The following is a 21,392-nucleotide window of genomic DNA, read 5'->3' as shown; positions in this document are numbered from 1 at the left end:
CGTTGAGAGTCAGATGTCTAAGGCCTGAAAAGTTAAATCTATAAGAGAGTGATCACTCTGTATCTCCTGGATTTGACATGACATCTAGGATGAAAGGATATAATGAAAGATTCACCTACATATATCAGTTCGAGTAGGGAGCTCGAAAGGGATGATGTTATTGAATGGCACAAAGTCATAACATATTAGGGGTGATGGACGGTGTGTTAGGCTGTATCCATCACTTGCATTAATTTCTTATGTTTCTCGTGCAAGTGGGAGATTGAAGGTATTTCGTATGCCCGAGAGACATATTAAATTAATGTGGCTAATGTGTTATGATCCAAGTCGGGTCATACCCAATAACAAACTTACCGACACCTTATACGTATTTGATCTTAACGATTGGTTCATTAAACAAATACGCGACACTTGAATTTTAGAAAATCGGGTTTCTAAAATATTATCACTTGAGATAAATTATTTGGATAATTTATATATAATTGTTTATAGGTTTAAATGATTATATTGTGTTATATTTTATAAAAGGATTTTATAAAATGTATAGGTAACAAAATAATACATAAGTTTATAAATCTTTTATAAACTTTTATAAACTTATATGTATTGTTGATAAAGAGAATATGTGGCAGAATTTTGGGTCTCCAAGAAAGACCACACATGCTTGTTTTGTTGCCTTCTATACTACACAACTTCTCATGAACTTGTCCAACACTTATACCAAAGTTTGAATGAGTTTTCAAGTGATAACTACTAGTTTAAGCTTGCAAAAAAAAACTGAAAAAATACTGCATTCTGCAGCTGGTCCAGCCGTGGCCTTTTTAGGTTGAAAAGAGGATCATTTTCTTTTTTTAAAGTCAGTTTTTCAAGTGTTATCAAAGCCTAACCAATGTACTAGGTGTTGGGTACAAGTTTGGGGTATCACCTCTTGAGGTTTCATTGTTTTGAGACTCCATTCACCTTCATCTTTTCTTAAGTTGCTGTCCAGTTTTTAGGGTGCAAGAGAAGTGGGTTCCAAGCTAAGTTTAAAGGTGATTAAGTGCCTAATACATAACTAAGTTCAAGGGTGGTGTTGGTGCATCAAAAGCTTGGAGTTTTAACACACTCGTTCATCATCTCCTTGTGTTAAACAACCCTCAACTAGCTTGAGGAGGTAAATAAAACTCTATCTTTTCTTGTTAACTTGTAAGCATAATATTCACAACTTGATCCAAGAAGGGATTTAACTTTAATTGGTTTAAAGATAACAAATGAAATTGGTTATTACACGCTTCCGTTTCTTATGATTCTTAAAAGGTTTTAAGATATATGAACTTGTTAAATCCCAACAACCCACACTATTATGAACGTATTTTTCCAGTAGTAAATCATCATCTTCATCAAAAATAACTTCAAGAATCAAGCTATAATCATCATAGGAAGAACACTTCAAGAACACTTCAAAAATCCCTTCAAGTTTACTAATTTACTTCCAAGCTTTCTAATCCATTCCAAGTAATCATCTAAGATCAAGAAACCTTTGTTATATACAGTAGGTTATCTTTCTTATTCAAGGTAATATTCATATTCAAACTTTGATTCAATTTCTATAACTATAAACTATCTTAATTCGAGTAAAAATCTTACTTGAACTTGTTTTTGTGTCATGATCCTACTTCAAGAACTTTCAAGCCATCCAAGATCCTTTGAAGCTAGATCATTTCTTGTCACTTCCAGTAGGTTTACCTACTAAACTTGAGGTAGTAATGATGTTCATAACATCATTCGATTCATATATATAAAACTATCTTATTCGAAGGTTTAAACTCGTAATCACTAGAACATAGTTTAGTTAATTCTAAACTTGTTCGCAAACAAAAGTTAATCCTTCTAACTTGAATTTTAAAATTAACTAAACACATGTTCTATATCTATATGATATGCTAACTTAATGATTTAAAACCTGGAAACACGAAAAACACAGTAAAAACCGGATTTACGCCGTCGTAGCAACACCGCGGGCTGTTTTGGGTTAGTTAATTAAAAACTATGATAAACTTTGATTTAAAAGTTGTTATTCTGAGAAAATGATTTTTATTATGAACATGAAACTATATCCAAAAATTATGGTTAAACTCAAAGTGGAAGTATGTTTTCTAAAATGGTCATTTAGACGTCGTTCTTTCGACTGAAATGACTACCTTTACAAAAACGACTTGTAACTTATTTTTCAGACTATAAACCTATACTTTTTTTGTTTAGATTCATAAAATAGAGTTCAATATGAAACCATAGCAATTTGATTCACTCAAAACGGATTTAAAATGAAGAAGTTATGGGTAAAACAAGATTGGATAATTTTTCTCATTTTAGCTACGTGAAAATTGGTAACAAATCTATTCCAACCATAACTTAATCAACTTGTATTGTATATTATGTAATCTTGAGATACCATAGACACATATACAATGTTTCGACCTATCATGTCGACACATCTATATATATTTCGGAACAACCATAGACACTCTATATGTGAATGTTGGAGTTAGCTATACAAGGTTGAGGTTGATTCCAAAATATATATAGTTTGAGTTGTGATCAATACTGAGATACGTATACACTGGGTCGTGGATTGATTCAAGATAATATTTATCGATTTATTTCTGTACATCTAACTGTAGACAACTAGTTGTAGGTTACTAACGAGGACAGCTGACTTAATAAACTTAAAACATCAAAATATATTAAAAGTGTTGTAAATATATTTTGAACATACTTTAATATACATGTATGTATTGTTATAGGTTCGTGAATCAACAGTGGCCAAGTCTTACTTCTCGACGAAGTAAAAATCTGTGAAAGTGAGTTATAGTCTCACTTTTAAAATCTAATATTTTTGGGATGAGAATACATGCAGGTTTTATAAATGATTTACAAAATAGACACAAGTACGTGAAACTACATTCTATGGTTGAATTATCGAAATCGAATATGCCCCTTTTTATTAAGTCTGGTAATCTAAGAATTAGGGAACAGACACCCTAATTGACGCGAATCCTAAAGATAGATCTATTGGGCCTAACAAACCTCATCCAAAGTACCGGATGCTTTAGTACTTCGAAATTTATATCATATCCGAATGGTGTCCCGGAATGATGGGGATATTCTTATATATGCATCTTGTTAATGTCGGTTACCAGGTGTTCACCATATGAATGATTTTTATCTCTATGTATGGGATGTGTATTGAAATATGAAATCTTGTGGTCTATTGTTACGATTTGATATATATAGGTTAAACCTATAACTCACTAACATTTTTGTTGACGTTTAAAGCATGTTTATTCTCAGGTGAATATTAAGAGCTTCCGCTGTTGCATACTAAAATAAGGACAAGATTTGGAGTCCATGTTTGTATGATATTGTGTAAAAACTGCATTCAAGAAACTGATTTCGATGTAACATATTTGTATTGTAAACCATTATGTAATGGTCGTGTGTAAACAGGATATTTTAGATTATCATTATTTGATAATCTACGTAAAGCTTTTTAAACCTTTATTTATGAAATAAAGGTTATGGTTTGTTTTAAAAATGAATGCAGTCTTTGAAAAAACGTCTCATATAGAGGTCAAAACCTCGCAACGAAATCAATTAATATGGAACGTTTTTAATCAATAAGAACGGGACATTTCACTAAGAATGGTCAACCTAAAATTAGAGGAATGTTTGAGTCCTCTTCTATGTCAATGACAATAAATTCGACTAAAAAGGTTAAATTACCCAATTGAACGGGTAGGTTGTCAGCAATTTCAACTGGGTGCTTAATGGTTTGATCAAAGAGTCGAACACTCATTTCCGTTGGACTTAACTCACCTACACTTAATCTCTTGTATAATGAAAGAGGCATAACACTTACACTCACACCTAAATCTGCTAGTGCATCATACATGACACAATCACTAAGTAGACAAGAAATAATAAATTCACCCGGATCACCCAACTTGGGTGTAAGTTTTGGTGGAACTGTCTTCACCGGGTTTACTTCTACAGTTTTTGTTTCTTGCACTTTCTTATTCTTCTTCTTCTTTCCAAAGTTATCACAAACTTTATTACCTATTACTTGCTCATACCCAACTCCTTTTCTTGGAAACGGGATGGGTAGTCTGTATGGTGCCACCACTGGCTTTACATACTCGGGTGGTGATGGTGTTGTAACTTCTTCATTGTTACTCACATCTAAAACCTTCCCATCTTCTGGTGCTGGTTTTCCAGAATTCGTTGAAACCATATTAACATTCTCATTCTGAGGATTTACTTCAGTATTACTCGGAAGCTTTCCTTGTTCCGTCTCACTCATCATGCTAGCAAGAGTACCTACATGTTTTTCTAGATTCAAAATGGAAGCTTGTTGAGTTCTTAATGACTGATCAAACCTCTCATTCGTTTGGGTTTGAGATGTAATAAATTGTGTTTGAGATTCCATTAGCTTTGCCATCATTTCTTCCAGATTTGACTTTTTCTCTTCGGTTTGTTGTGGTAGTTTATACAAGCTAGGTTTTTGTTGATTGAAAGTGTTGTTTTGAGTTGGTTGGTTATTCGGACCTTGTTGGTTGTACGAGTTGTTGTTGGGTCCATTTGGATTGTAAAAGAATGTTTTGATTTCGATTAAAATTTGGCCTTGGCTGTTGATAATTATTTCCCGGCCTTTGGTTCATGTAGGAAACATTCTCACGTTGTTCCATCATTTGCTCAATGTTACAATCTTTCGTTAAGTGTAGTCCACCGCATTGCTCACAACTAATTCGTATTGCGTGAATATCTTTAGTCATCTTTTCCATTCGTCTATCGAAAGCATCTATTTTTGCAGAAATGGAATCAAAGTCATGGCTAGAATCGGCTCTAGCCACTTTAGATGAACGAAAAATATCTTTTTCTTGATGCCACTCATGTGAGTGGGATGTTGTATTATCAATTATCTTGTGAGCTTCGGTTGCTGTTTTCTTCATAATGGAACCACCAGCTGCTGTGTCGATGTCTTTTTGTGTGGTGACGTCGACTCCTTTGTAAAATATTTGAACTATTTGATAAGTATCTAGACCATGTTGAGGACATCCTCTCAACATTTTTCCGAATCTTGTCCATGCCTCATATAACGTTTCATTTGGCTTTTGTGCGAACGTGGCAATTTCTCCTTGCAGTCTCACGGCTTTAGATGCCGGAAAGAATCTTTTAAGAAATTTCTCAACTAAAACATCCCATGAATCAATCGCTCCTTCGGGTAATGATTCTAACCAATCTTTGGCTTCTCCTTTTAAAGTCCAGGGGAATAACATAAGATAAATAGTTTTATACTCAACTTCTCGGATTTTAAATAGATTACAAATCCTATTAAAAGTTCGAATATGTTCGTTTGGATCTTCTTTTGCTGTACCACCGAATTGGCATTGATTAGTGACCATGTGTAGGATTTGTCCTTTGATTTGAAAATCTGGCGCATTAATATCTGACTTAATAATAGCGTGACCTTGGCCCGTGCGTGTGGCTCTCATTCGGTCTTCCATACTTTGAGGTTCCGTTTCTTCCGATTCTGATTTAACGGTGTGTGGTTCAGGAGAAATGATTAGTGTTTCAGGATCTTGGAATTGTCCTTGAATATCCTCCGAGTTCTCAATTGTGAAATCGGGTTCAAAAAATGGATTATCTGAAATTTAAATTGGAGTATTTGTTCGACTAAATGATGATTCTAGAGGAAAATCAACGGTGACAATATTGGCTAGATGTCTTGATCGAGTTACAGGTGGTGAACGTATGAAAGGTGGTGAACGTTTTGCTCGGTGCATTCACTGAATATCCTATTAGTTAAAAAAATAAAAATTATATAAGTTATCAAATTAATAGACTTTTCTGCTTTTGCCCACGTTTCGAATAGCCAAAAGATGCAGCAGGGAGCCAGGATCCTTTAAGTCGGAAAATTCACAACTCAGCCACTAACAAATCCAAATATTACTACGAAGCATAAAATTTTGGATGTCTATCAATTTAACCGCTTAAAATAATTTTTCGTCGAAATTTAAAGAAAATAAAGAAAATTCTATGTCCTAAAAACTAGAGCGTCGAAATGAAAAAGAAAAGCGCGTCGAAAAATAAGAGGTTGAAAAATAAGCGTCAAAAAATAAAAGTCGAAAAACAAAAGGTCGAAAAATAATAATAAGAAAGTAGAGCGTCGAAACTTAAAAGTCTAAAAACTAAATATTAAAAGTTGCGTCTAAAGGTATTAAAGCTTAAAAGAAATTCTATATCCAAAACGGCAATTACTTAATTAGGCACTAAAATCTATTTAAAACTAAAGCGATAAGCGACGTCTTAAAATTCTAAAGCGTCTAAATCTTATTCTAAAGAAAAAGTACTTAAGAGATTTTACGGCAAAGCTTAAAAATCTAGAAATATAAAATAACTACGGCAAAAACTAATCTTAAAACTAATTACGAACGATAAATATACAAATTACGAGTTAAACGAATAAAAAGATACAATATATAAAAATAAAACTTAAAGTTATAAAAATACAATTTTTACAAAAATACAATTTTTATATTATTTATTAAAAAGGGTACAAATTTATAAATTAATAAAACTAATTAAAACTTAAAATACAAAATTAAATAAAACTAAAACTAATTATTATTTAATTAAAACCCTAATTACTAATTAATTAATAATAATAATTAATAAACCTTAACCCTAATTCGAATGTCCAAGGTTTCAGACCAGTCTTTTCACCTCATGTGATCGCATGAGGTTTCCTTGTTCTATCCATGCGATCGCATAGTGTCAGGTTCCAGGCCAGATCTTGGGCTGCTGCATTACGGCCAGTTTACTCTTTTACTTATTTTTTTTTCTTTTTTTAAATTATAGAAAATATAATATATAATAAAAACTTATATTTTAAAAAAATACTTATTAGTTTTTATAAATTAAAAACTTTTTTTTTAATTTAAACACTTAAAAATATAGAAATATATACTTTTTTATATATATATTTTTTCTTTTTAATATTTAAAACTTATAAATATATATTTTTACAAAAATAGTTTAAAACTTAATAAAAATATAATTTTTTATATAGCGTTTCGCTTCGGCGTTAAGTGTTCCCCGTCAGCGGCGCCAAAAACTTGATGTGTGCGAGGTGTAATACGAAATACTATTATTTTTATTACAAAATACGATACAATTTACACAAGTTTTATTTATTTATATAGATTGGATATACTTAAACCTTGCTACAACACTTATAGGCAGTGTACCTAATCGTAGAGTAGTGTAGTTTTTAGTAAGTCCGGTTCGTTCCACAGGGAGCTAGCTGAGTTTAACGCTATATTTTTAACAACTATTTTTATATAAAATATATATAATTATATATAGTAATATTATTATAAAAGGGGGTTTTTACCGTTTAATGACCTGTTTGTCGATTTTAAATAAAGCGTAAAGATAAATAATGATAATATAAATGACAGAATTTAAATTTCGATAAAGTAAATTGCAGTAAATAAAATGACAGTAAATAAAGGTACGATGAAATATGAAATAAAAGAATTATGTTTATTTAAAATTCCGTAATCATGATGTTTGACGTTTTGATTTTAATTTATTACTCTTGGGTTAATTGTCCTTTGTCCTGGTTTATTTGATACGTCTATCTGGTTTTTGTCCATAATAGTCCATCGGTCATAAATATAAAGTGCGAGTGTCCTCGTCAAATTACCATTATACCCTAAGTCAAATAGTCCAACTAATTAAGGATTTAAACTGTGACGCGGTTATCACTTCTGTCAACAATTACACCAGTTGTCACTGTATGTAATCCACCCTGTTTTAATTAGATATGAATATAAATTTACCCACTTAATCAGTTTGAATAATCAATTACCCAACCCGAATAATTAATTAAATAATTATAATAGATTCCGTATGAACGTCACTAAATAAGACAACCATAATCATTATTAATTATTAGGTTAATTAATTTGAAGATAGGTTCGACAGACTCCAATGAGTTGTCACTCGATTAGACAATACCCCCATCTATTAATAATCCATAGTCTAATGTCCACAAGTGTTGGTCTTTGTCCAAACATTAATTATGGTCCAAAGTCCAATAACCCGGTCTTAATATTTAGTCTAACATCACGATTACTTCGGCTCAAATAAGCATAATAATAACTAGTTACGAGACATTAATTTAAAAAGGAAGAACATAGCTTACAGTGATGATTAATCGCGTAGAGTTACACGGACATAGTTCCAACTTACAAAACCTTAAAACATTTCTTGCATTAACCCAATTATTATTAAACTTAATTTAAACTTAAAATTATAAATATAAATATATATGTTTTCTTACAGAGGAAAAAGAAAAGAGAGTGTATATTTCGTCCAATTCGTTGCCTTTTTATAGCACCTGACCAGCAAATTGCTGCCATGCGATCGCATGGAAATTGTGCCTCCAGGCCATGCGATCGCATGGCCTCCTGATCCAGCTCATATGCTTTTGGCTCCTAGCTTGTCGACATATTTATTTAATATATATATATATATATATATATATATATATATATATATATATATATATATATAATTTATATATATATATATATTATATTATATTCTTGTGCATAGTTGACTTTTAATTTTACCTCTGTTGACTCGCGCGTTGATGCTCGGTTCATGTCTCGGTTCCGGATTTTCAAACGTCCTTTCGTACGCGTAGATATCGTGTACTTTGCGTTCCGCGACTTGTACTCTTGTCATTTTTAGACGTTTCCTATCATTAAATGGAACCACTTGAATTATATCTTGTTCATTTGAGCTTTTTGATCATTTGCGTCTTTAAATTGTCGTTTTCTTCTTTTGTCTTCGCACTTATTTATTTAAACGAATATTACATAAAAATAGAACAACTGAAACTAAAAGCTTTACATATTGGAAGGATATTGTGCCTAAATATATGTTCATTTGGAGCACTATCACAAACACATGTTAATTCTCAAAGTAACAGAGAATTGTGTGTCATATCTGATCGTCATGTAGGTATACTTAATGCGATGGCTAACCAGCAATATGGTTGGCATCATCGTTATTGTTTGCGCCACATTCGTGATAACTTGATGACAAAGTTTAACAGAAACACTGAGCTGAAGAAGTTGTGTTAGAGGGCTGGTTCCTCGATGCAAAGTAATAGATACAAAGGTGCAGTGCGTGGAATTAAAAGATTGAATGACGCGGCTTGGGATTATTTAGAAGAAGCTGATCTTTATAAGTGGACTTTGTATAGAGACAGTGATCGTCATCGTTGGGGTAACTTAACCACAAACATAGCCGAGTCGTTGAACAATGTTTTGCATCATGCCCCTATGATGTCAGTCAAAGCGTGTATTGATTACACATTTACATTTCACTACACAAGAGAGCACTTCAACACGCAAACAACCACTCACAAATGGCAAGCACCACTATCCAAGACTTTGTGGGCACAATTTTAAGATCGTGAAAAACTTGCTTCTACTTACACAGTAACATGCTATGACTTTCCAACAAGGGTGTACAAGGTCCAATCTACATATCAAAGAAGTGGTGATGGGGGGACAGAGTACATTGTGCAATATTTGGCCAAAAAGTGCACGCGTGGAAGATGGCAACATCAAAAGATGCCTTGCTCTCATGGCATTACCGTATGTCGCAATCGAAATAAAGTTCCATATACCTTGATTAGTAAATACTACACTACTATCACGTGGAGACAACAATATAGTTATCACTTACATCCACTTAGAGATGTCACATACTAAACCCAATGCAAACTGGACAATTAAGGCCGATCCAACATGATTGATCACACATGGGGGTAGGAGACAACAACGACAGTACCCTAATGAGATGCATGAAAGTCACAACAGAGATACAGGTCTACCAAGGTGTATTTTTTGCTCACAACCAGGTCATAACAGGAATTCGTGTTTTACTAGGTTTGGTTAAGAAATGAAGTAGTAATTTTTTGTACTCCGTTTGTTGTAACCGTAGTTATGTTTTTGTAACCGTAGTTATGTTTTTCAATTAAAGTGTTGTTCGTAATAATGACAATGATAATAATGAAAATGATAATATGAGAATGATAATAATAATAATCCAATCACTACTAATCTATTACAACTAACTTTATGCATTATAGTATTCACCATAGCTATCATATATCCTACCAAACTCAAGTGCGTCTTCAAAAACTTCAAATAAAACATACAACTCAATTTACTATTCACAGCTTACAATTTATTGTTTTTCAGCTATTACTATTTTTTGACAGCTTTTACTGAAACCGGCTATCAAAATGCCGGTTGACGAAACCCTGTTTGACAGCTTTTGCTGAAACCGGCTATCAGAATGCCGGTTTCAGTCCTGTCAACTTTTAATGTCGGGTGCAGACTTGTTAACTTTTACTGAAATTGGCTATCAGAATGTCGGTTTATCAATCCATACTAGTCTATATAAACACACGTCTACTTGTTTTTTTTTATTGTACCACTCTTTTACTGTACACATATCACTCTTTTTACTCCACAACAATGGATCCTTGGATTGATGTTTACTACAAGGGTTGGTATTCTCCCGACATGAAGTGGTACGCATTGGGGGGGGGGGGGGGAACAATCATTCCCCCTGATGGATGTTAAAAGTATGAGTATTTCGAAGTCGTTTGAGTGGATCAAAGAAAAATGTCCCATTTAACACTCGGGCATGATGTATTATCACGTTGTCAAAGAAAAATTTGTGTTTCTAAACGACGAAGAGGAATGAGATGAAATAAGAACAAGAGCGTTTACCAGACATGAATTTATAGGCTTACATCTGGTTTAATTATGTGTTTATTTTTAGTATATATGTAACGTTTTTATTTTAAGTAATGTTTTTATTTATGTAATGTTTAATTCTGTATTTTCTTTCTTCCAAAATATGTAACCGTGTTTATGTTGATTAATAAAAGTGTTGTTTAAAAATTGTTATATAATAATAATACTGATAATATTAATAAAGACGTACTGATACGATACAATGTTTATTAAAAAACACAAACTAATACAACATTTGAAACTTAAAATCACATGCATAATTTAAAAAACAGGTAAAACACAAAATAACACACAACAAACTAGGCGACTAGACGATTTCTATCAGGAATACGATAATCACCCGATGTTGATATGCCAAGATGTCGGAATAACTTGGTAATCATCATCCCAAATGGTAACGGTGCATTTAAGCTTTCCCTTGCTTCTTGTATCCGAGTAACCATGACGTATCCGACATCGAAAGATATACCATTTGTAGTGACCCAAACTTTTCCACGTTTATATATATATATATTAAATGAAATTGATATTTACTTGATTAAGTGTTTCCAACATGTTAAGCAATCAAACTTGTTAAGACATGATTAATTGAAATAGGTTTCATATAGACATTTGACCACCCAAATTGACCGGCGATTCACGAACGTTACAAATTCGTAAAAAATACATGATGATATATATATATATATATATATATATATAGATATATATATGGTTAACATAAGATTATGATAAGTAAGTATATCACTAAGTATATTAACACTGTGTGATATACATAAAAAAATGAGTTTATTGAATTAAGAAACTCGAAACGATATATATAACGATTATCGTTATAACAACGTCTTACTAAATACATATGAATCATATTATGATATTGTTACACTATGTTTAAATATGATAATTGATAAGTAAACATATCATTAGGTATATTAATAATGAACTACATATGTAAAAACAAGACTACTAACTTAAGGGTTTCGAAACGAGACATATATGTAACGATTATCGTTGTAACAACATTTAACTGTATATATATCATACTAAGATATATTAATGTATCATAATATCATGATAATGTAATAATTTAACATCTCTTTAGATTTAATAAACAATGGGTTAACAACATTTAACAAGATCGTTAACCTAAAGGTTTCAAAACAACACTTACATGTAACGACTAACGATGACTTAACGACTCAGTTAAAATGTATATACATGTAGTGTTTTAATATGAATTCATACACTTTTGAAAGAATTCAAGACACTTATCAAAGTACTTCTACTTAACAAAAATGCTTACAATTACATCCTCATTCATTTTCATCAACAATTCTACTCGTATGCACTCGTATTTGTACTCGTACAATACACAGCTTCTAAATGTATTTACTATTGGTATATACACTCCAATAATCAGCTCTTAGCAGCTCATGTGAGTCACCTAACCATGTGGGAACCATCATTTAACATTTAGTATGAAATATCTCACAAAATAACAAACTAATGGAGCCTATATGATTGATCAATATTCACGTGAAGTATGGTGTACACAAACACTTTCATTTTGTAACTTACATGCATCAAACTACTCTCTATCAAGTGTTCTTCCATTGTTCTAAGTGTTCTTCATCATCTTCATCAAAATCTAGCTCAATCTAGTTCATAAATCTAGTTCATAAACCAAGTTATAAAACAACTACTCAAGAACACACCAACAACACTTCCAAGTTTGCTAGCTTACATCCAATCTTGCAAATCCACTTTGAGTGATCATCCAACCTCAAGAAATCTTTCTTATTTATAGTAAGATATCTTTTTAATATAAAGTAATACTCATATTCAAACTTTGATTCAATTTCTATAACTTTGACAATCTTATTTCGAGTGGAAATCTTACTTGAACTTGTTTTCGTGTCATGATTCTACTTCAAGAACTTTCAAGCCATCCAATGATCCTTTGAACCTAGATCTGTTTTTCTCATTTCCAGTAGGTTTATCCATAAAACCTGAGGTAGTAATGATGTTCATAACATCATTCAATTCATATATATAAAACTACGTTATTCGAAGGTTTAAACTTGTAATCACTAGAACATAGTTTAGTTAATTCTAAACTTGTTCGCAAACAAAAGTTAATCCTTATAAATTGACTTTTAAAATCAACTAAACACATGTTCTATATCTATATGATATGATAACTTACTGATTTAAAACCTGAAAACACGAAAAACACCGTAAAACCGGATATACGCCGTCGTAGTAACACCGCGGGCTGTTTTGGGTTAGTTAATTAAAAACTATGATAAACTTTTATTTAAAATTTGTTCTTCTGGAAAAATGATTTTTCTTATGAACATGAAACTATATCCAAAAATCATGGTTAAACTCAAAGTGAAAGTATGTTTTTCAAAATGGTCATCAAGACGTCGTTCTTTCGACTGAAATGACTACCTTTACAAAAACGACTTGTTATCTGTATTTCTGACTATAAACTTATACTTTTTATATTTAGATTCATAAACTTAAGTTCAATATGAAACCATAGCAACTTGAATCACTCAAAATGGTTTTAAAACGAAGAAGTTATGGGTAAAAGAAGATTGGATAATTTTGCTTGTTGTAGCTACGTGAAAATTGGTAACAAATCTATATTAATCATATCCTAGCTAACTTATATTGTATTATACATGTATTCTAATATATTATGTAACCTTGGGATACCATAGACACGTATGAAAATGTTTTGACATATCATATCGACCCATGTATATATATTATTCGGAACAACCATAGACACTCTATATGCAGTAATGTTGGAGTTAGCTATACAGGGTTGAGGTTGATTCCAAAAATATATATACTTTGAGTTGTGATCAAGCCTGCGACGTGTATACACTGGGTCGTGGATTGATTCAAGATAATAAATATCGATTTATTTCTGTACATCTAACTGTGGACAACTAGTTGTAGGTTACTAACGAGGACAGCTGACTTAATAAACTTAAAACATTAAAACGTATTAAAGATGTTGTAAATATATTTTGAACATACTTTGATATATATATATATACATATTTGTTATAGGTTCGTGAATCGACCAGTGGCCAAGTCTTACTTCCTTACGAAGTAAAAATCTGTGAAAGTGAGTTACAGTCCCACTTTTAAAATCTAGTATTTTTGGGATGAGAATACATGCAGCTTTATAAATGTTTTACAAAATAGACACAAGTACATGAAACTACTTTCTATGGTTGAATGATCGAAGCCGAATATGCCCCTTTTGCTTGGTAACCTAAGAATTAGTAAACCAGTCTACTAATTGACGCGAATCCTAAAGATAGATCTATTGGGCCCAACAAACCCTATCCGTTGTAGCGGATGCTTTAGTACTTCGAGTTTTTATATCATGTCCGGTGGATGTCCCGGAATGATGGGGATATTCTTATATGCATCTTGTTAATGTCGGTTACCAGGTGTTCACCATATGAATGATGTTTATCTCTATGTATGGGATGTATATTGAAATATGAAATCTTGTGGTCTATTATTATGATTTGATAAATATATAGGTTAAACCTATAACTCACCAACATTTGTGTTGACGTTTAAAGCATGTTTATTCTTAGGTGATTATTAAGAGCTTTCGCTGTTGCATGCTAAAATATGGACAATATATGGTGTCAGCATGCTTGTATAATATTGTTTAAAACTGCATTCGAGATTTACTTTGTTGTAACATATTAATATTGTAAACCAACATGTATTGGTAGTGTGTAAGTGTTTTTTTATTATCATTTCTGATAATCTAGGTGGTGTCCTTTTAACCTTGTCGATAAAATAAAGGTTATGATTTGTTTTAAAAACGAATGCAGTCTTTGAAAAACGTCTCATATAGAGGTTAAAACCTCGCAACGAGATCAATTAATATGGAACGTTTATAATCAATATGAACGGGACATCTCAGTTGGTATCCGATCGTTGGTCTTAGAGAACCAGAAAATTGCATTAGTGTGTCTTACCGAGTTTGTTAGGATGCATTAGTGAGTCTGGACTTCGACCGTGTTTTCTTTAAAAACGATTGCTTAACATTTTTTTTTTGTTAGAAACTATATATTATTAACATGTAAATATTATGTGATATATTAATCTCTTAATATGTTTGATATTGTGTGATAGATGTCTACCTCTAGTACAAATCCCATTGACTCAACTAATAATAATGAAGAGTCGAATATATTTTGGGAAGATTCACAAATTCCCGAGGAAGAACCGGAAGAGGAAGAACCGGAAGAGGAGGAACCGGAAGAAGAGGAACCGGAAGAAGAAGAGGTTTCAGAGGATGAAATATTAATACCTACAATAAAACGATTAAATAAAAGAAAATCCTCAACCAATGGACCAAAGTTAAAAATGGTCAATGGTGTTTCCACCAAGGAAGCAAAATATTGGGAAAATTACCAATTTTCTGATGATTCGGATCCCGACGAGGATTTCAATGATGTTATAGAAATTACCCCAACTCAATTTAATAAGGCAAAAGAGAATAATAAGGGAAAGGGCATCAAAATAGAGAAACCTGATTCCGACCCCGATGAACTTTATATGTATCGTAAACGCCCTTATTTCTTAGATTTTAACAATACTCCGGGAATATCTAGGCCACCAGGTTTTTCTAAACCATTTGTGAAAATGACGGCTCGTATTAGAGGATCACCATGTATCCCTAGAAAATTAGCCAAACGAACTAAGTCCGAAGAAGAAGAAACTAGTGAGTCGGAATAAAGAGTTGTAATCATGCTGTGTAATATATGTATTGTAGTGTGTTTGTATTTTTATATGTAAAAATTGCTTGTATTGTTTGTTTTTTTTACGAATCTAATCCTTGTCTATTTTACAGTATAAAAACATAAAATGGACGTTAAGGGTAGACAACCGAATATTTTAAAAGACCTACCAGAGGATATGATTGATGAAATCTTGTCTAGAGTCGGTCAGAATTCATCAGCACAATTAGTCATGGCGAAATTAACTTGTCAAACATTTGAAAGACTTTCCAGAAATGCCTTAGTTTATAAAAGGCTTTCCTTTGATAGGTGGGGTATATCACATTGGGGAGACCGTAAGTTACGCCGTGTTTTCTTTAAAGCGTTAAATGCGGGGAACCCAAATGCAATTTTACGCTACGGATTAAGAACCTATTTTGACTCAACATATCCCAACATAGGATTTCGTGTGTTAGAAAGAGCTTCTAACATGAAACATAAAGAAGCATGTTATGCTTACGGGTTAGTGATGTTCGCTTCTTACCAAAGTGAGAAAAAGAACATCGGATTACAACTTTTAAATAAAACCTTCCCACAAGTGACGGATTCAGTAGTTGGGGTGAGAAACAAGGTTTTTAGATCATTACGGGGCTGTTGGACATTACGAAACCCTCGTTCTTTTGACGACATTACAACATGCTGCCTAGCCAATGGTCATAACGGTTACTTTCCACAAGACCAAGGATGGGAAGTCGTCTTAGTAAAACCAGAATGCATGACTTGTTTCTGGACTTATGAATTACGTGTCTTTATTTCTTTTGCTGAACGACTTTCGTATTAACTAGAATTGTCTTTATAGCTGCCGAGTAGCAATGTATTATGTGCTATATTTCATCCTATATGTATAATAAGTGGTATTGTATGTTTGTAAAATATTGTTTAAAAGTTTGAACGTGAAATATTATTGTAATAAGTTTTTCATATAGAATCGTAGTAGTTGAATTGTATAATAGCTACTAAGTATGAATTTAACGGGTAGGTACTACCCGAATTAAAACTATAAAATGCTAATATGAAGAAAAAGCTTTTATAAATGAGTTCATACTATGCTACGAAATACTATTAACTACTCTTAAAATTCTATATGATTAACTCAATTCTTTTGGCTATTTTTGAAGGAAATGGCATCGACGACTCGTCAGAACTTGAACATGAGTGAGAAAGACTTCCGTGTTTTCCTTGCTGCGAACATAGCCGTAGTGCAGGCCGCAATGCAAAATAATAACAATAACTCTGGATCTAGCAGTGGAACTAATTTCACAAGAAATCGTGTAGGATGCTCCTACAAAGAATTCACTGCCTGCAAACCTTTGGAATTTGATGGAACCGAAGGACCAATTGGATTGAAACGGTGGACCGAGAAGGTCTAATCGGTGTTTGCCATAAGTAAGTGTACTGAAGAGGACAAAGTAAAGTACGCTACGCATACCTTCACAGGTACGGCGTTAACATGGTGGAATACCTATCTCGAGCAGGTTGGACAAGATGCTGCTTACGCACTACCGTGGTCAGCATTCAAGCAATTGATGAACGAGCAGTATCGTCCCAGAAACGAGGTCAATAAGCTCAAGGTAGAGCTTAGAGGATTAAAAACGCAAGGTTTCGATATCACCATGTACGAACGACGATTCACAGAATTGTGCCTATTGTGTCCCAGAACGTTTGAAGACGAAGAAGAGAAGATCGACGCATTTGTAAAAGGGTTACCGGAAAGGATTCAAGAAGATGTGAGTTCACACGAGCTCACCTCCATACAAAAGGCAAGTCGAATGGCTCACAAATTAGTGAACCAGATCGAAGGAAGGATTAAAGAGCAGACGGTCGAAGAGGCTAACATGAAACAAGCCAAGAGAAAGTGGGAAGAAACAAATGACAAAAGTCACCAATATAACAACAACAATCACAACCACAATCGCAATAACTATCCCAACAACCGCAACATCAATCACAACAACAACTTCATCAAACATCCCAAAAACAACTACAATAACCGTCCCAACAACAATAACAATAACAACAACAACAACAACAACAATAACAGCAACAATAACAATCCCAACAACAATCTCAATAACAACAATGGCAATAAAAACCAAAAACAGCCATGCCAAAGATGTGAAGAGCATCACCCGGGGTTCTGCACGACATTTTGTAACAGGTGTAAAAGAAATAGTCATAGCACGAAGAAGTGCGAGATCTACGGACCAATGCATAACAAAACTAAAAGAACAAATAATGTCGGAACAAATAACACCGCCATAGTTTGTTTTGGATGTGGAAAACTGGGCCACTTTAGTAGAAATTGCCCGAATCAGGGGAATACTAATGGGCAGGGCCGCGGAAGATTTTTCAATATTAATATGGCAGAAGCACATGAAGACCCGGAGCTTGTTACGGGTACGTTTCTTATTGACGATAAATCTGCTTATGTTTTATTTGATTCTGGTGCGGATAGAAGCTATATGAGTAGAGATTTTTGTGCTAAATTAAGTTGCCCATTGACGCCTTTGGATAGTAAATTTTTACTCGAATTAGCAAACGGTAAATTAATTTCAGCAGATAATATATGTCAGGATAGAGAAATTAAACTGGGGGATGAAACGTTTAAAATTGATTTAATACTAGTCGAGTTAGGGAGTTTTGATGTAATAATTGGCATGGACTGATTGAAAAAGGTGAGAGCAGAGGTCGTTTGTTACAAAAATGCGATTCGCATTATGCGTGGAAAAGGAAAACCTTTAATGGTGTACGGAGAAAAGAACAACGCAAAATTAAATCTTATTAGTAGTTTAAAGACGTAAAAACTAATAAGAAAAGGTTGTTACGTCATTCTAGCACACATCGAGGAAGTTAAACCTGAAGAAAAGAACATCAGTGATGTTCCTATCGCAAAAGAATTTCCCGATGTATTTTCGAAAGAATTACGGGATTACCCCCACATCGATCCGTTGAATTTCAAATAGACCTTGTACCAGGAGCTGCACCAATAGCTCGTGCCCCATACAGACTCGCACCAAGCGAAATGAAGGAACTTCATAACCAATTACAAGAACTTTTAGGGCGTGGTTTCATTTGACCAAGCACATCACCGTGGGGAGCTCCTGTTTTGTTTGTTAAGAAGAAGGATGGTGCATTTAAGTTGTGTATCGAGTACCGAGAGTTGAACAAACTTACCATCAAGAACCGCTACCCACTACCGAGAATCGGTGACTTATTTGATCAACTACAAGGCTCGTCAGTTTATTCGAAGATTGATTTACGTTCTGGGTATCATCAAATGCGGGTGAAGGAGGATGATATTCCAAAGACTGCTTTTAGGACGCGTTACGATCATTACGAGTTTATGGTTATATCGTTTGGATTGACTAACGCACCAGCTGTGTTTATGGACCTCATGAACCGAGTGTGTGGACCATACCTTGACAAGTTTGTCATTATTTTCATCGATGACATACTTATTTACTCAAAAAATGACCAGGAGCACGAAGAACATTTGAGAAAAGTGCTAGAGTTGTTAAGGAAAGAAAAACTGTACGCTAAGTTTTCAAAGTGTGCATTTTGGTTGGAAGAAGTTTAATTCCTCGGTCATATAGTGAACAAAGAAGGTATTCAGGTGGATCCAGCAAAGATTGAAACCGTTGAAAAGTGGGAAACCCCGAAAACTCCGAAACACATACGTCAATTTTTAGGGCTGGCTGGTTATTACAGGAGATTCATCCAAGATTTTTCCAAAATAGCAAAACCCTTGACTGCATTAACGCATAAAGGGAAGAAATTTGAATGGAAAGATGAACAAGAGAAAGCTTTTTAATTGTTGAAGAAAAAGTTAACTACGGAACCTATATTGTCATTACCTGAAGGGAATGATGATTTTGTGATATATTGTGACGCCTCAAAGTAAGGTCTCGGTTGTGTATTAATGCAACTAACGAAAGTAATTGCTTATGCGTCTAGACAATTGAAGATTCACGAGCAGAACTATACGACACATGATTTGGAATTAGGCATAGTTTTTTTGCATTAAAGACTTGGAGGCGCTACTTATATGGGGTCAAAAGTATTATATATACCGACCACAAAAGTCTTCAACACATATTTAATCAGAAACAACTGAACATGAGGCAGCGCAGGTGGATTGAATTGTTGAATGATTACAACTTTGAGATTCGTTACCACCCGGGGAAGGCAAATGTGGTAGCTGACGCCTTGAGCAGAAAGGACAGAGAACCCATTCGAGTAAAAGCTATGAATATTATGATTCACATTAACCTTACTACTCAAATAAAGGAAGCGCAACAGGGAGTTTTAAAAGAGGGAAATTTAAAGGATGAAATACCCAAGGGATCGGAGAAGCATCTTAATATTCGGAAAGACGGAACCCGGTATAGGGCTGAAAGAATTTGGGTACCAAAATTTAGAGATATGAGAGAAATGGTACTTGGAGAAGCTCATAAAACCAGGTACTCAATACATCCTGGAACGGGGAAGATGTACAAGGATCTCAAGAAACATTTTTGGTGGCTGGGTATGAAATCCGATGTTGCTAAATATGTAGGAGAATGTTTGACGTGTTCTTAAGTCAAAGCGGAGCATCATAAACCATCAGGTCTACTTCAACAACCCGAAATCCTAGAATGGAAATGGGAAAACATTACCATGGATTTCATCACTAAATTGCCAAGGACTGCAAGTAGTTTTGATACTATCTGGGTAATAGTTGGTCGTCTCACCAAATCTGCACACTTCCTGCCAATAAGAGAAGATGACAAGATGGAGAAGTTAGCACGACTGTATTTGAAGGAAGTCATCTCCAAACATGGAATACCAATCTCTATTATCTCTGATAGGGATGGTAGATTTATTTCAAGATTCTGGTAGACATTACAGCAAGCATTAGGAACTCGTCTAGACATGAGTACTGCCTATCATCCACAAACTGATGGGCAGAGCGAAAGGACGATACAAACGCTTGAAGACATGCTACGAGCATGTGTTATTGATTTCAAAAACAGTTAGGATCGACACCTTCCGTTAGCAGAATTTTCTTACAACAACAGTGTAAGACCCTAATATTTATTGTACAGAGCTGTAAATAGAGTACATGAAGCGTGGGTGATGTTTTGCATTAAAACTGAGGTCAAAAGCTGAGCTGGGCAAAGTGCGATCAACGCACACCTATTGGTGCGCGTGCCGCACTGTCCACTGTAGCCGGGTTCTGCTTGTTTTAATTAGATATTTTGATGGGCTTTTTAGTAATTTCACTTGTGGGCGAGTTTAAGGCCAGTAGGTCAGTTTTGGGGGAGTCATAACTCCATTATCAACAACCTTATCCTTTCCACTTCAATTTTAGAGAGAGAGTGAGATTCTTGTGTGAGAAAGCTCAAGCCAAGGAAGGAGGAACTAGTTTTGGGTCTTAGCTCGAGTTCTAAAATTTTCCATCTCCTCTCTAGCTACGTTTTGGTTGTAGTGGTATGTTCTAACTTGGATTTCCTTACTTTGATTTATGTATGGGTTAGGGTTTGGGTAAATGAAGAACATAAAACCCATATTTGGTGATTTTGGGTGTTCTTGGGTAAGATGGAGTCATGAAGACTAAATAGTAACTAACCTAGGGTTTCAAAGTGTTAAATGATGTTTATAAGTCCTAATTGGTTAGTTAATCACTAGCACACCTAGTTAA

General features: G+C 33.8%; 1 non-coding gene across 1 annotated transcript; it reads left to right on the top strand.

Moving 5' to 3' along the window:
- The first annotated feature begins 5,076 nt into the window (after positions 1-5,076).
- On the top strand, positions 5,077-5,183 carry LOC139869770 (small nucleolar RNA R71). The gene has a single exon (XR_011766350.1). It is a non-coding gene; the product is annotated as a small nucleolar RNA R71 (small nucleolar RNA).
- The last annotated feature ends 16,209 nt before the right edge of the window (positions 5,184-21,392 follow it).

Source organism: Rutidosis leptorrhynchoides, chromosome 9, assembly GCF_046630445.1.
Source record: "Rutidosis leptorrhynchoides isolate AG116_Rl617_1_P2 chromosome 9, CSIRO_AGI_Rlap_v1, whole genome shotgun sequence".
In the NCBI taxonomy this organism is placed as follows: Eukaryota; Viridiplantae; Streptophyta; class Magnoliopsida; order Asterales; family Asteraceae; genus Rutidosis; species Rutidosis leptorrhynchoides.
Note: the sequence above shows the minus strand (reverse complement) of the source record. Positions and strands in the feature narration are given on the sequence as shown.